The sequence below is a fragment of the Pseudopodoces humilis genome, chromosome 2 (genome assembly GCF_049639895.1).
Source record: "Pseudopodoces humilis isolate 2021_Gansu_Grassland_sample_001 chromosome 2, ASM4963989v1, whole genome shotgun sequence".
Taxonomy (NCBI): Eukaryota; Metazoa; Chordata; class Aves; order Passeriformes; family Paridae; genus Pseudopodoces; species Pseudopodoces humilis.
In genome coordinates, this window is record NC_142201.1 from 28,472,501 (window position 1) to 28,486,242 (window position 13,742).

A 13,742-nucleotide genomic window follows, 5' to 3' on the forward strand; every position below is an offset into this window, starting at 1 on the left:
CAAGGAACTTCCAAATCCTAATGTCTTCTCTTTAGGCCTTATATTAACATCCACATATTTCACAAGGATCCAAGACTTGGGATTTGAATTTACAAAGTAACTAAAAGCAAGGTGGTGATATCCGTGAAAAGCACAAGACTCAGGCTGCAGTTTGGTAATTCCATGTTTGCATTTTCTGCCTTCAAATAAATAAAATATCACCGACATAATGGAAGACATTGGTTTAACATGCACTCACTTTCCCTATGTAATTTTGCCCAAATAGAACTGTTGTGTTGTCTTTGGGAACCCCTGAAGTTCAAGCTGGCTACAAGCCCACAGCTAAACTGCATCAAAGTTGTGCTGACAGTGATGAATATCTCATGGAGGCATCACGATGCAACACTGGTATTTACTGCATTGTCTTCATGTGTGAGGCTGTGGTGTTAAAATCACACACTTTATCTAAGCTATGGAACAACAGCTTAGGAGTAATTCTGAGATCTCAGGTTCCTCAAAGGTATCCATCTTCCTGTCATGGTGGGACAAGGGCAAAGCACCTGTCACTCCTCCTCCCCTCCCCACTTCCCTGTGCCCTGATGCCTGTGACATCCACAAGCTCAGAGAAACTTGACTGTGCAACAGTGAGCTTCATAAAGGTCCCAGATAGGGTCGCTGGGAGGTGAGTGGTTGAAGACACACCACCATGACCAGTATCCACAGATCTATGTGGACACAGGCTCCAAAGAACAGCATAAGAAATGAAGGAGAAGAAACTCAACAGAAAACTTGTAACTTTCCAACATTTCTGGCATAAGAGATTTCTCAGCTTCTGGTAATTCATACACTGAGTTTCCATTTCCTACAGGTACTCAGCTGCATTATTTTATTCTTGAATGAAATTTGAATTTATTAGGAAAAAAAAAAAAAGTTTGTGGTTTTCTATCTTTAAAATCAGTATTTGTGTTCATTAAATCACTTTTGTTCTCATCAGCCTGAACATATTATAGATTTTTAGGTGTCAATCCATGTTTTTCACCCGTTAAAAATCTGGTATAAAATTCTATTTTAATAGAGGCAAATAATACTGAACTTCAATAGCCAGAACAGCAAACAAAGCAGCTGGTAATTCTCAGGCAGAAATGAATACTGTTGTAAAAAAAAGTATATCCATTCAACTTTTAGAAATGGTATAAAAAATGTCAGGTTTTTGTGGTTCATTCATACATATGACAGTTCTTTCAGCCTCCACAAGGAAAACAGTCCAATTGAATTTAATTTCTAACATATTTCCTCCTGATCTCATCATCTGATGATTGAGACAGTGGTTTAAGATTCAGGAGACAGGTGGGTTATTCTAGTCTCTGCTACAAACATTTTCTACCGTCTTCAAAGACATTTACAGAGTTCAACAAACCATTTTAGCTGCTGTCCGTACACTAAATGCTACAAAGTGTTCTATGAAATGACATTCCTTTCCTTGTCACAGTTGCTGAGAGATTTCAATACTCCTGAGTTCATCTTTCTGATCAGACTCCTGGATGTGTTGTTGATTAAAGTGAATTATGAGTACACTGATTAGCCTGGAGTTGTTGTATGGGCAGGGGAAGATGGGAGGGGACCATCAGAGGTTGTGCAAGAAATGGAGTTAGGGAGAAAGAGGGGCAGAACTAAGTACATTGGTGGCACCTGGCTAAGAAGCACTTGTTTTGCAGCTCCAGAAAAGACTCCTTAGACCTCTTTCTGGGGGTGAATAAAGCAATCATATCCTAGAATGAGTGTTCAAAGCACATCCTTACCCACTGGACTCCCTAAACAGACTCCTGATTTTGGTTGTTCCTTCCCTCAAACTCCTCTCATTGCACAAAGACCCAAAATGTAGACTAAGGCTTTGGATGCCAGCACAAGGAATAGGCAATTGAAAAGACATGTCTGAAGCACTCAGGCTTGCACTGCATCTTGTCAAATGCAAACTTTAGCCTAGGGGAACTAATCATCCCAGGATGACTCCACAAAGTGAGACCAAGGGGAAGAAACTCCAGGGGTTGATTCAAAGCTTGTCTTCAAGTACTGTAAATCATACTCTGGAAATGTCTGACTACAGCTATCTTTTGTGAATAGTCCTCAGGTACCTTTCTAAGTTTAGTCCTTAATCTCTTTCCTTCATCTTTGTAAAACAGATCTAATTGTATTTCTTTCCCTTGGAGGAATATTACAAAGATACCCTTATTAATGGCCAGAAGTCAAGTTTTCAAAGTAAGCATCCATATATCAATAGATAAATGCAATATATGGATTTACCCAAACACCATTTTTATTCTTGCAGATGTCTAAATGCATAGCACTTATAAGAAGTACTATCACTGAAAAAACCCAAAAAACCCACAGTGACCTCTCAGTATATGAAATCTCTAACTCCTCAGTAGATCACACAGATTGACAGTGACTCCATTGAGAAAATACTTCTGTATTTTTTTTAGTGATAATTTTTTCCTTGAATAACTGCTATGAGATTCTTACCATACAGAACATTTTCTTTCTCAACTAAACAATTAAAATTCTATGATTAAAAAGCAGAGGATAAGATCACTATCTACCCAAAAATCTTTTTGATAACTATCCACTAATATGAAGTGGGGACTAAGAAACCAGGTTGAAATATGACATTTTATTTATGATATGCACAATCTTTACCCTCTGTACACAGAAACAATGACAAATATCTGACTGCCTCTGGTGTTTCAGGACTGTGAACACTTTGCACGTATTTTCTTCAAGTCCCCTTAGTAACAATATTTTCTTTGGTATCTTTATCATTGATCTGGATGAGGGGACTGAGTGCACCCTGTGTCAGTTTGCAGATGACACCCTGTTTGGTGGGAGAATTGACCTGCTGGAGGGCAGGAATGCTCTGCAGAGCGATCTGGAAAGGCTGGATAAATGTGACAAGGTCAACTGTACGAGGTTCAACAAACTGAAGGGTTGGGTCCTGTACTTGGGTCACAACAGCCCCTGCATTGCTACAAGTTGGGGACAGTGGCTGGAAAAATGCCCAGTGGAAAAGGACCTGGGGCTTCTGGTCCACAGCAGCTGAACATGAGCCAGCAGTGCCCAGGTGGCCAAGAAGTCAATGGCACCTGGCCTGTATGAGCAGTAGTGTGGCCAGCAGGAGCAGAGCAGGGACTGGTGAGTCCTGCACTGAAATCACAGCACTGGTGAGGCCACAGCTCAAATCCTGTGTTCAGTTCTGGGCCCCCGCTGCAAGAAAAACATTGAAGTGCTGGAGCTCATCCAGAGAAGGCAATGGAGCTGGTGAAGTGTCTGGAGCGTGGGTCACAGGAGGAGAGGCTGAGGTAGATGGGATTGTTCAGTCTGGAGAAAAGGAGACACAAGAGAGACCTCATCACTCTCTACAAGTATGAGAATGGCTGTGATAGTCAGGTGAGGGCTGCCTCTTCTCCCAGGTAATTAGGGACAGAGCATGAGGAATTGACCTCAGGTTGCAGCAGGAAAGGTTTGGATTGAATGATAGGAAATATTTCTTCAAGGAAAAGGGTGTTAAGCACTGCAGCAGGCTACCCAGGGAAATGACTGAGTCACTGTCCCTGGAGGTATTTGAGACAGGTAGATATGGTAGTTAGGTACATGGTTTAGTGGTGAACTTGGCAATGTCAGGATACCAGCTATACTCAGTGACCTAAGATACCTTTTCCAGTTTAAAATGTTCTATGACTATATGAGTCTATATTAGGAGATGTAGGCTTATGCATTGAGAGGGTAGTCTATGCCCTAGGGAGTTTTTTAAATATCAGAATAAAACTGAGAAGTGTTTTATCGTTTTTTAAAGAGAAAAATCCTTGTTGAAAGCATAGAACAGGGTACAGATATTACTGACAGAGCTGAACCACTAGCCAAGAAATCAAAAAATGCAGGATCTCTAGTGATGTTCCCTGATTATTATTCCATTTTGAAAAACAGCCACAGAAAGAATAATCAAAGAATTAGAATTCCTGTACATTCTTTGAAGTGAGTTGCCACTTTTTCACAGCAGTTCCTGTATGTCAAACAGGCTTGCATTATCTTACACTCAAAAAGAAAAGGACTGGTTTTACAGCAAGATACTGCACAGTTATCTGATATTCTAGACTATTCTAATTTTTAACCATTTCAGCAAACAAAAATAATGCTCAATTAAGTTGCAAAGGAAAAGTGCCTTTTTTCCCCCTCCTTATTTTATAGTTCTTAAACACTTAGATATAAGAAATTTCTTATTCCTTCTAGCTTTCTTCCTAACACTCACTGTAATTGCATAAAAAACTAAACCAACAAAAACCACAAAAAACTCCAAAAAACCAACCAACCAAACAAACAAACAAAAAAAAACAAGTAAAAGAAAGAAATTGATGAATCTTGAAATCTAAGCACTGTCACTTCAGTCAGTTAAGAGTATGGTTTATAATCTCGGGTGTGAATTTGGGTGTATTTTTTGGTCATTGTGCTGAGATTTACTTAACCATAAAATGGAAACATAACAACAAAAAGTAGAATGGAAACCATTGAAGCATAGATAAGCTGATAATTTGCTTTCTTCAGGTTGGCCTCAAAGTTAGGTAATAAAAGTTCTTTTTACCATGCTATTACATTTTTCTTTTTGTATCATTCTACTATAGGATAATCTTTATTATTTCACAAATTTTGTTTATTCTGATGGATGGATGACCTTCTTAAATGGTAATCTAAGCAATTCACTTTCAGATCTCTTACTGTACTGCTCAGCTGCAACAGTCAAAAATTGGCAGTCTCACAAAACTAGGCAAGGGTAGAGCTGATTTTCTGTTCTGATTTCTTTCATTTGCTCAAAACTTATTTCAGTTTTATTCTGATCTTGTAATTTTCTTTCAGAAGTCTTTGGATGATTAGCATCTTTTTCTGCAGAACTGAGATGCTGAACACATTCAAATTCCCCACTGAACAGCAGCACATGCTGGGAAAGATTAAATAATACAGCTAATTGTGCAGCTAGGATACATACCTCTTAAGTGACTATCACTGCCTTTGGTCAGTTAACAGTTAAAGTGTATAATCTGAACTCTTTTCTGTCCCTCTGGGCAATGTTTTCAGAAGTCAATCAATTTCCAAACCTGGGGAAATTTGCATCCCTATAGAGTTTCTTCAGACACTGAATGCATTTACTTAATATAAGCAAATATGCACAAAAATGACTATTGCATTTCCACTTATTACAGTTAGCAATATTAATCATGACTTTACAGCCTCTACATTCCATGTTCCATAAAATGAAATGTCGGTGATATTAGAAAAGGCTAAGCCTATTTAAAAACATTAATACCATCAATAAATATCACTATTTGCTCATAAGGCTAGACACTGTGAGTGCTAAGTTCAACTTGTCACTTGATTATGATAAGCTTCTTCAGTTTCAGTTGGCAGTTGAGGAAAGAGAAGAACCTGTTTCTCAGTTTGTTTTCTCAGCTTAATCTTCAGTTAAATACTCCTTTCAATATTAAGCCTGATTAGCTTTATTGATGTTTAGAATATTTGGGCCCAAGTGATCTTTAGTCTGAAGGAAAGGTGCTTCTTTTTAACATGAATACAATAGCAGGCAAAGGCAGATGTTTTCAAGATTTTTTAAAATAAAATCTATCAGATTCCATGATGATATTTCTAAATATATCAAAGATATGAATTAATTTATTATTATTTTTATAATAAAAAGTGGTTTGCATAATCATAACGAAAGAAGCAGGTTGGCTGCTGAAAGCCAACAGCAGAGTTTCTTACTTCTGATTTGCAAATCAGATGTTTGAAATCTTTTAGTCTTTCAAGGCAATGTCATGAGTGTACTTCTTGTAAGACTTCTGTTACCAGAAATCACAATCCTTTGTAGCTGCTGGCCACATTCATTTAGGTTATGAAGTTGAAGTTGACCAGCCTGTAAGCAATTCCTTTGCACATTTATAAACAATCCAAAAATCAATATACTGATTTACACATAACTAATGGACTTGTCTGAAAGCTCAAGTGACCAAAGCACATTCCTTTCTCTCAAGCAAATGCAGATAACCAGAAGTGTTATACTGAACCATGTCTCTAGAATATTACTGCAAGCAGTGAACAATCATGACCAGACAGAAATTGTGCTCTTTGGGATTGCTGTATCCCATGCATCACACACTGCTTTCCTTTGTGCAACAGAGGATACTGTATGTTTCATGTTAAAAAATAATGCTAATATTAGTAATGAAGTTTCATAAATGTTTTGGTGAATTTGGTTCCCTGTGACACGTTAGTCTACTATATCTGATGCAGTTAGTTATTTGGATGACTGCCATAAAGCACTGGATTCTGGAAGTTTCACATTCATGGATGTTCACTGGCACTGTCAAAAATAGGTTGTGAACTAAGCATGCCCCATTTGACTGAAAAGATTAACAGCAACAGAGGTATATAACTTACAAGGAAGTCACCATACTATCATAACCTAGCAGAATTCGACCATCTTATGTAATTACCTTCCTCCAAAGTGGTCTTTTCATAATCAGAAAGGAAACAAAAAAAACAATTAAAATATTTTAGGTGAGTTCCATCCAGTTGGACATAGACACATCCCAAATTCCCCAAAACAACACACTAAGTTCATGTGAGTAAGTTATGTCTCTGTAGTTATGCTTACAAACAGACTTGTCTGTTTGTCATTCACAAAGTCCCATGTTTGGATTTTGGGTAAGTTTTCACTCCTAAAAGACCCTTGACACAGATGGACACATAGGAGAGAGCAATGGATATTGTTCATCTTGACTTTAGCAAGGCTTTTGACAGTGTCCTCACTGATAAGATAATGAAATACATATTAGATAATCAAGTGTATTTAAAAGTGACTGAACTGCAAAGCTCAAAGGGTTGTGATCACCTTCATGAAGTCCAGCTGGAGGCCAGTCAATAGCAAGGCATCCAAGAGGTTGACAGTGAGACCAATACTGGGTAACTCCTTCATTAGTGACCAGGATTAGGACAGAGCAGACCCTCAGCAAAGCTGCAGATGACATGAAATTGGGAAGAGTGGCTCATACACCACATGCCTGTGTTGCCATCCAGCAGGCTGGAGAAATGAGCTGACAAGAACTTAATGAGGTGCGGAAAAGACAAATTACAAGTCCTGTATCTGACTCTATGGCCAGTACAGGCTGAGGGCTGACTGACCGGAAAGAATCTTATAAAAACATAAAGAGCCATGGTGTCATGTTGGACATTAGGTGGAATATGAGCCCATAGTGTTCCCTTGCAGCAAAGAAGGCAATTGTTCTCCAGCTGCTTCCTAGGCTGCATAAGGAAAAACATTGGCAGCCAGCCAAGGGAAATGACCTTCCCCTCAATGAGATCTGAGTCCATCTCTGCACTCACAGATACAACAAAGACACATACTGGAGATAGTCCAGAAAAGGCCCACAAAGAAAATTAAGGGAGAGGAGCATTATTTCATATGAAGAGAGGTTGAGAGAGCTAGGATTATCCACCCTGAAGAAAAGAAGTCTCAGGGTGATCTTCTCCACATGTATTAATACCTGATGGGGAAATAAGGACTCTAGTCAGGTTTTTCTCATTTGTGTTCAGTGACAATACAAGATGTGGTGAGCATAAACTGAAATTTGGGAAATTCCATAAAAAATGTTTTAAACTGTTAGGATAGCTGAACACTGGGACAGGTCACCCAGAGAGTTTTTGAAGTCTGTATCCTTGGTGATAATCAAAACCCAACTGGACACAACCTTGAACAACCTGCTCTAGTTAATGCTGGTCTGAGCAGGGAGGGTGGATCAGATGATCTCAAGAGGTTGTATTCAACTTCAACTATTTTGTGATCTGTGATTCTGTAAACAGATTAAGATAGAAGTGCATCTCACTATTTCATAAATTTAAGTGAACCTGTACTAAACTGAATCACATTCTTTCAGATGCAACACTTCCTTTAGAAATGCCGTTTCCTCCTTATTTACATTTTACAGCTTGCATAACCTTTCACTGCTCTTCTAAATCCTGAGATCTAGTGATCATTCATTCTCCAAAAGATGAGTACATCCTCTAGCAAATCAGACTGGAGTCTCATAATCATAATCTTCAAATCTTCTGGCTGTGTCTTTTTCTTATCATTCATTTTCCTTTTATATTAACCATTGTTGTAATTGCCTTATGGTCTCTCTATCTTCCTGCAAATAAATTTCATCAACAATTAATTGTAACTCTTCATTAAATTTAGCTCAGACTTTGTACAGATTTATTTTTCTTCCTTGTAAACCACATAGGCTGCTGGACGATGATGGTTGTTTATTTGTATTTTTAATTCCCACTGCTTTGCTTAGAAGTTTATGCTAGCTTTCATTTAATGAGTAGGTCAGTTCCATTCCCATGGAACTTGAAAAAGTTCAATTTAAACTCTTTAAAAACCTGGACAAGAATATCATAAAAATAGATTTAGGAACAGTGGATTATTTTCAGTTCCTTTAGATATTTTGATTAGAGTATCTTGGTGCCTCACCCCTACAAAACAAAACAAAAAAATTAAAAATCACAAATGCCAGCATGAACAACCAAACACTTAACAAGTTATTTAAGCATAAATTTTACTGGCTACATAAAAATTTTTCATTATTTTAATCTTAGTCAATTCGCTTAAGTAAATACATTCAAGACTGTTAATAACTCGTTTCTCTGCCATATATTCTGTTTATTGAATGAATATTTTCCCCAAAATCAAGACTTGAGTTCTTGACCATTAGACAACAGTAAAAAGATTGGTTTCTTTCCTCAGTGGGCTTAGTTTCAGCTTTTCGGTTTGACATCAGAGATATCAATCTGCAACTTTCCATTAGTATCATGGTCATTGACTCAAAATAATTTGCAGTTTTAAGGGTGGATGAAGCTTGTCCAGGTAATGTCTTGACGCTGATGATTTTCTTTACATTCTACCTGTAATGAAAGGTTGTTCTTGATACTCCCTACAAGCCAACAAATGCTCTAGCCTACAGAGAATAGACCGTCTTCACTAAGAAAATGCATCTCCATAAGCAGAGAACATACTACCTGCAGCTGAAGAATTGCGCAACTTTAAAATCTGGTCTCACTAACAATGATGGTAATGGAGTGGATCAAGATCTAGACATATTAGGACCAAAACATTACAAGAAGAAATTTTATTTTTTTTAATTTCAAAGGCCATAAGAGAACAAACCAAAGAGAGCCATCTTTCTACTGTCATCTACTGAATGCGAGTAAATATTTTCTGAAGTTCTGGAGTAATTTTATGAAGTATTAAGTTTCTTATTAAGAGAGAGAAGGAGCAAGGACTGTAAGTGTACATGCGACAGAAGAGCTGTGAGCAAAAACAGAACTCTCCTCCCAAGTACAGAGAAGGAAAAGAGAGATAGATGGATAGTCCCATGTGTTTATAAAGATCCTCACACTACGTTTTTATGTAGTGTACATTGTTTTCTCTTCTTCTGGGTCTCAGAAGTGTTGGTTGTCACTTGAGTGTCCTCTGTTACAAATATTTGTGATTCAGTTCTCCACCTATGGAATAAGGATACCACAAGTTACCTGTGGATAACATAATCTACTTTGTAAAGCATTCTGAGGTCACTCTTGGGAAGTGCTACAGAAGAGCAATTAACTACTCACTAATAAAGTCTTTGTTGCTTAAATTTTTAAAGGGGTTCCCCTTTTTCTTGCCACAGTTTTTTGCAGCATGAGCACGTATGTAATTATTAAATATACATAAATGGAGTGAATTTCAAGTGCCAGGAATGGGCACACACTCTCCTTACTCAGAATTTCATAAAGGGTGTTAATATGCAGAGTTGGTGTGTGCACTTGGCAGCTGCACTGACATGATAGAGTGTCAGCTCCTTTGTTAATGATCCGCATAGGAAAGTATCCCACATAGGCCTTGACAATTGACATACCATTACAGTCTATTGCGCCAATAATCCATGCATTCAAGTGCTCCCCACTCTTCCAGGCAAGCCTGACACAATAGTCTATAATAGCTCAGTGCAGCATGTGAACACCTGGCCTTGATATTAGACTGTGATGACTCTGAAAGAGACGATATGGTCTAGTGTATAAATGATCCATGTATTATTGTAAGTATACTGATCCTCCAGGATCTCTGGATCTGATACAGTTTCAAGGACAGTCTTCCCTCTTAAAAAAAAAATAAAAAAAAAAATTACATAGAATATTTGGATTTTAAAACAAAAGCTCTTCTTCGTGAAAAATTACAGCAGAAATGTAGGCTGACATCTCTAACATCTGTGCAGGGAACTGGAGCTGGAAAATGGTACAAAGTCCTGTTCCATCTTGATGACATTAAAATAGCACCTTCTTCCTCAGTGACAGCTCTCTGTGGATTGAATCACACATGCTGGCTGCTGTGCAAAAATAACCTGTGACTCTTTTAGCACTCTACAGTCAACAAGCCAAATCTGTCTCTACACCACCATCACTGCTGTGACCACAGCAGAGGAGGCACAACGGGATTAGTTATCATTGCTACCAAGAGCAGTTTAGCAACTCCACTCAGCATGGAGCTTTGCCTGCCAGAGTGGTGGGTGAATATTCACTCAGGAAGTTCTTACTGAGCTCCCTGTTGTTCCAGCTAGGTTTGTGGCATCTGAATTAGCTAATTTTTAAGCTGGCTTTCGTATGTTGACAGCACAATGCAGTACTTGCAGCATGGTCATACACTAAGCATCAGTGATGTGAAAAAGCTTTATTACCTGCGCCAGCTCTAAATCAGCAGGTTCCTTAATTCTGGGTGTTACTTTCCTAGCAACAAAAATAAACACTCAAAGGAGTGAAAAAATAACTTGTGTGCTGATACTGTCTTTCCTAGGGTATCCACAGAGAAATATACAAAGAGGTAACACTTGGTGGTAGTTGAAGGTGAAACTAAAAGTTCCCCATTTGTTTCCTACCATATTATAACAAGATGACAGTTTCCTGTTTCTGCAGTATTTTCTACATAACTGTCAGTCTAGTTTAACTGCAGTGTTATTTAAGCATCTATTAGAGGCACATAGTCCCTTAAAAGCTTTCATGGGGCATTAGCCCTTGTTTTTGTTCAGACTTTAGGTGTATGTTTGTGTGTGTATGCTTTGCAGTGATGTGATCATTGAACACAAAAACACCTGGTATCTAAACATGGATCATTGAACAACTATCAGAATTCATACCAAGAGCTAGTCTTTAGACCTTTGTGCAGTATGCATTCTTTGTACATTACTTTCTGTCATTCAGTACAAGTGGATTGCAGTCATTTTGCTTGCTTACCTACTGGTTTCATAAAGTTGAAGCTTCCTGACAGATTGGGGTTTTGTGGGATTTTTTAGTTACTTTTTTCAGAAGAAATATGTTGGATGGTCATTCAGGCATGCCCTCTATGTTCTGAATGTCTAGGAAGTAGAGAAAAGTAAATTTTAAGGAACATTTAGTTTTTTCCCCTTTCCTTGTGTTTTTTGGGTTTTTTTTGAGATGGGTTCTTTGCCTACATGTTCTCTGAAAAGGACATTTCTGTAACCCAGACTACACAGGAAGGAGGTCAGGAGGTTACTTTCTCCATTAATCCTTCAAACATTTCCTTTGGTCCTTTATTTGTCATTTACTGTCAGCAGCTTTCCCAGAATGGAAAGAAATGGTGCTACAGGACCTACATCTTACCTTGGATGTTCAGCACATATGTCTCTCTCCTCTTAAAAAGAAGGCTGAGAGAAACTGGTTTTGGTGTCATTTAAACATATGCAAAGTGGATGTTATATGGTACAACTCTGACTTGTTCAAGAAAATGGCAATACCTATTATCTACTCAAACTGACTACCTTATTATTGTAACATTCATATGATCATTGTTCAGCAGTCTTTGGAAACAAAGGCTATTTTTAGTTGGTGACTTTTGACATTACTTTAATATGCATCAGGGCCAGTCACTATGTTCTTCTGGCATTTGTTGTAACAAAACTGTAATCTTAATCATGCTGGGCAGGATTTGACTCACCTGACTACAGCCCCCTGAAAGTTGGGTATCCTACTCCAAGCTAATCTTCTAGTCTTCATTTAGAGTCAGCAAAGTAGGCACTTCCAAAGGACATTATTCTAAAATAGATATATAAGACAGAACTAATTGGAAATGCTGATCTTTTGCATAGTTATATTTAGAGGAAAGGGATTCTGTGCATTTTGTTATGATACATGCACATCATGATAGAACCTCAAGGTCCCAGCTGGGACTGAGTTGTACTGAGCACTGCACAGACTTAAATAGATTTATGAGTCATGCTATTATGGATATCAATAGACCTGGGGTGGGGTGGGATGGGGCGGGGGGGTCACACTGTCTAATTTTAGGCACATAACTAGAGCACTTAAGTGCTTTAGGTCAGTGCCTGAGCAGAAGATCTGACTCATTGGAGACACTTATCCCTCTTTGTTTATGGTGGAGGAAGTCTCTTGGTCTCTTGAAAGCTCTGTGTGTCTGTGATTAAGCAGTGTGAATGCATTTTCCCCCTCTTTAGTAGCTACTCTGTAGCTACTCAATGTAGGAGAGGCCTTGAAGTTTGTTTGCTGGATCAGGGCTACTAAATAGCTGAGGTTCACATCCCAATACTATCCCAAGGAGGTCCAGCAGTCCCACAACCACTGTTTGAAGGAGGAGAGCTCATTTAGAGCTCAGAAAATGGACATATAAAAGATGACAAAATGAGTGAGAAATAAATACCCTCTTTACATATATTTTTCCCTGTTTGCATATAGTTTTTCATGCAAATAATAACATGAATGCTATACTTGAGTTTATAATTGCAGACAGTAAAAATTTCAGATTTTATCTTCCTATCATGATACAATGGAATATCAAACACAAAATGACAAAAATCCCTGTGATTTTTGATCCTGAAATAAGGCATTATTAGCTGATTTTTTTTTTCTGTTAGAGCCACTAAGCTGTGTTTTCAATACTAGCAGCTTGTATGTACCAGCTTGTTATCGGTACAAAATTGTTTACAGTGCTTCTGAGGTCTGCTTTTTCTTACAAGACCCTGCAGTTGGACCAGAATCCAGCCAGTAGAGTATCAAGACTGGCAGGGAAGGGTGTGTGTGGAGTGAAGAAAGAAGAAATAGCCATTGTGGAAGTTCAGTCAAATGGAACGGAACTGAAGATTTTTGGTGAGTCCTTTTTGTTGTTTTACTAATTTATTCTTCAATTAGAGCATAAACATTAGTGACATGATATTATTCTGAGAAGCTTATTGAATTAAGCATAACCATGAACTGACACTTTTGGAATGCACAACTCCTTGGCATGGACCTTGGTAAATTAAAATAAAATGCAACACATATTGATGCTACAATGAGCTTTACTCTGCTTTGAGCATAACACATGTTATTCCTTTTTTGTTTGAATTACATGGTGGCAGATTGGTAAGAATGGAGGAAATATCAACATTCAATTTAATTCAATATCACGGAGTTCCTGTACTTAAATGCATAATAGTAAAAGGTAACCATTATGGATAAATATATAGTAACCTGCTCAGCCTGTTCAAAGTTGTTGTTATGTAACAAAGCTTCTACCACCTATGGGCTGCACTGTTTTGCTGAAAGTTTTACAGTCTCATGATAGGTTCAAGGTACAATATGAGTCAAAGTAAAGTTCAGGGAAATTATGTGATAGTACTGTTCATGTCTGTCCCCAT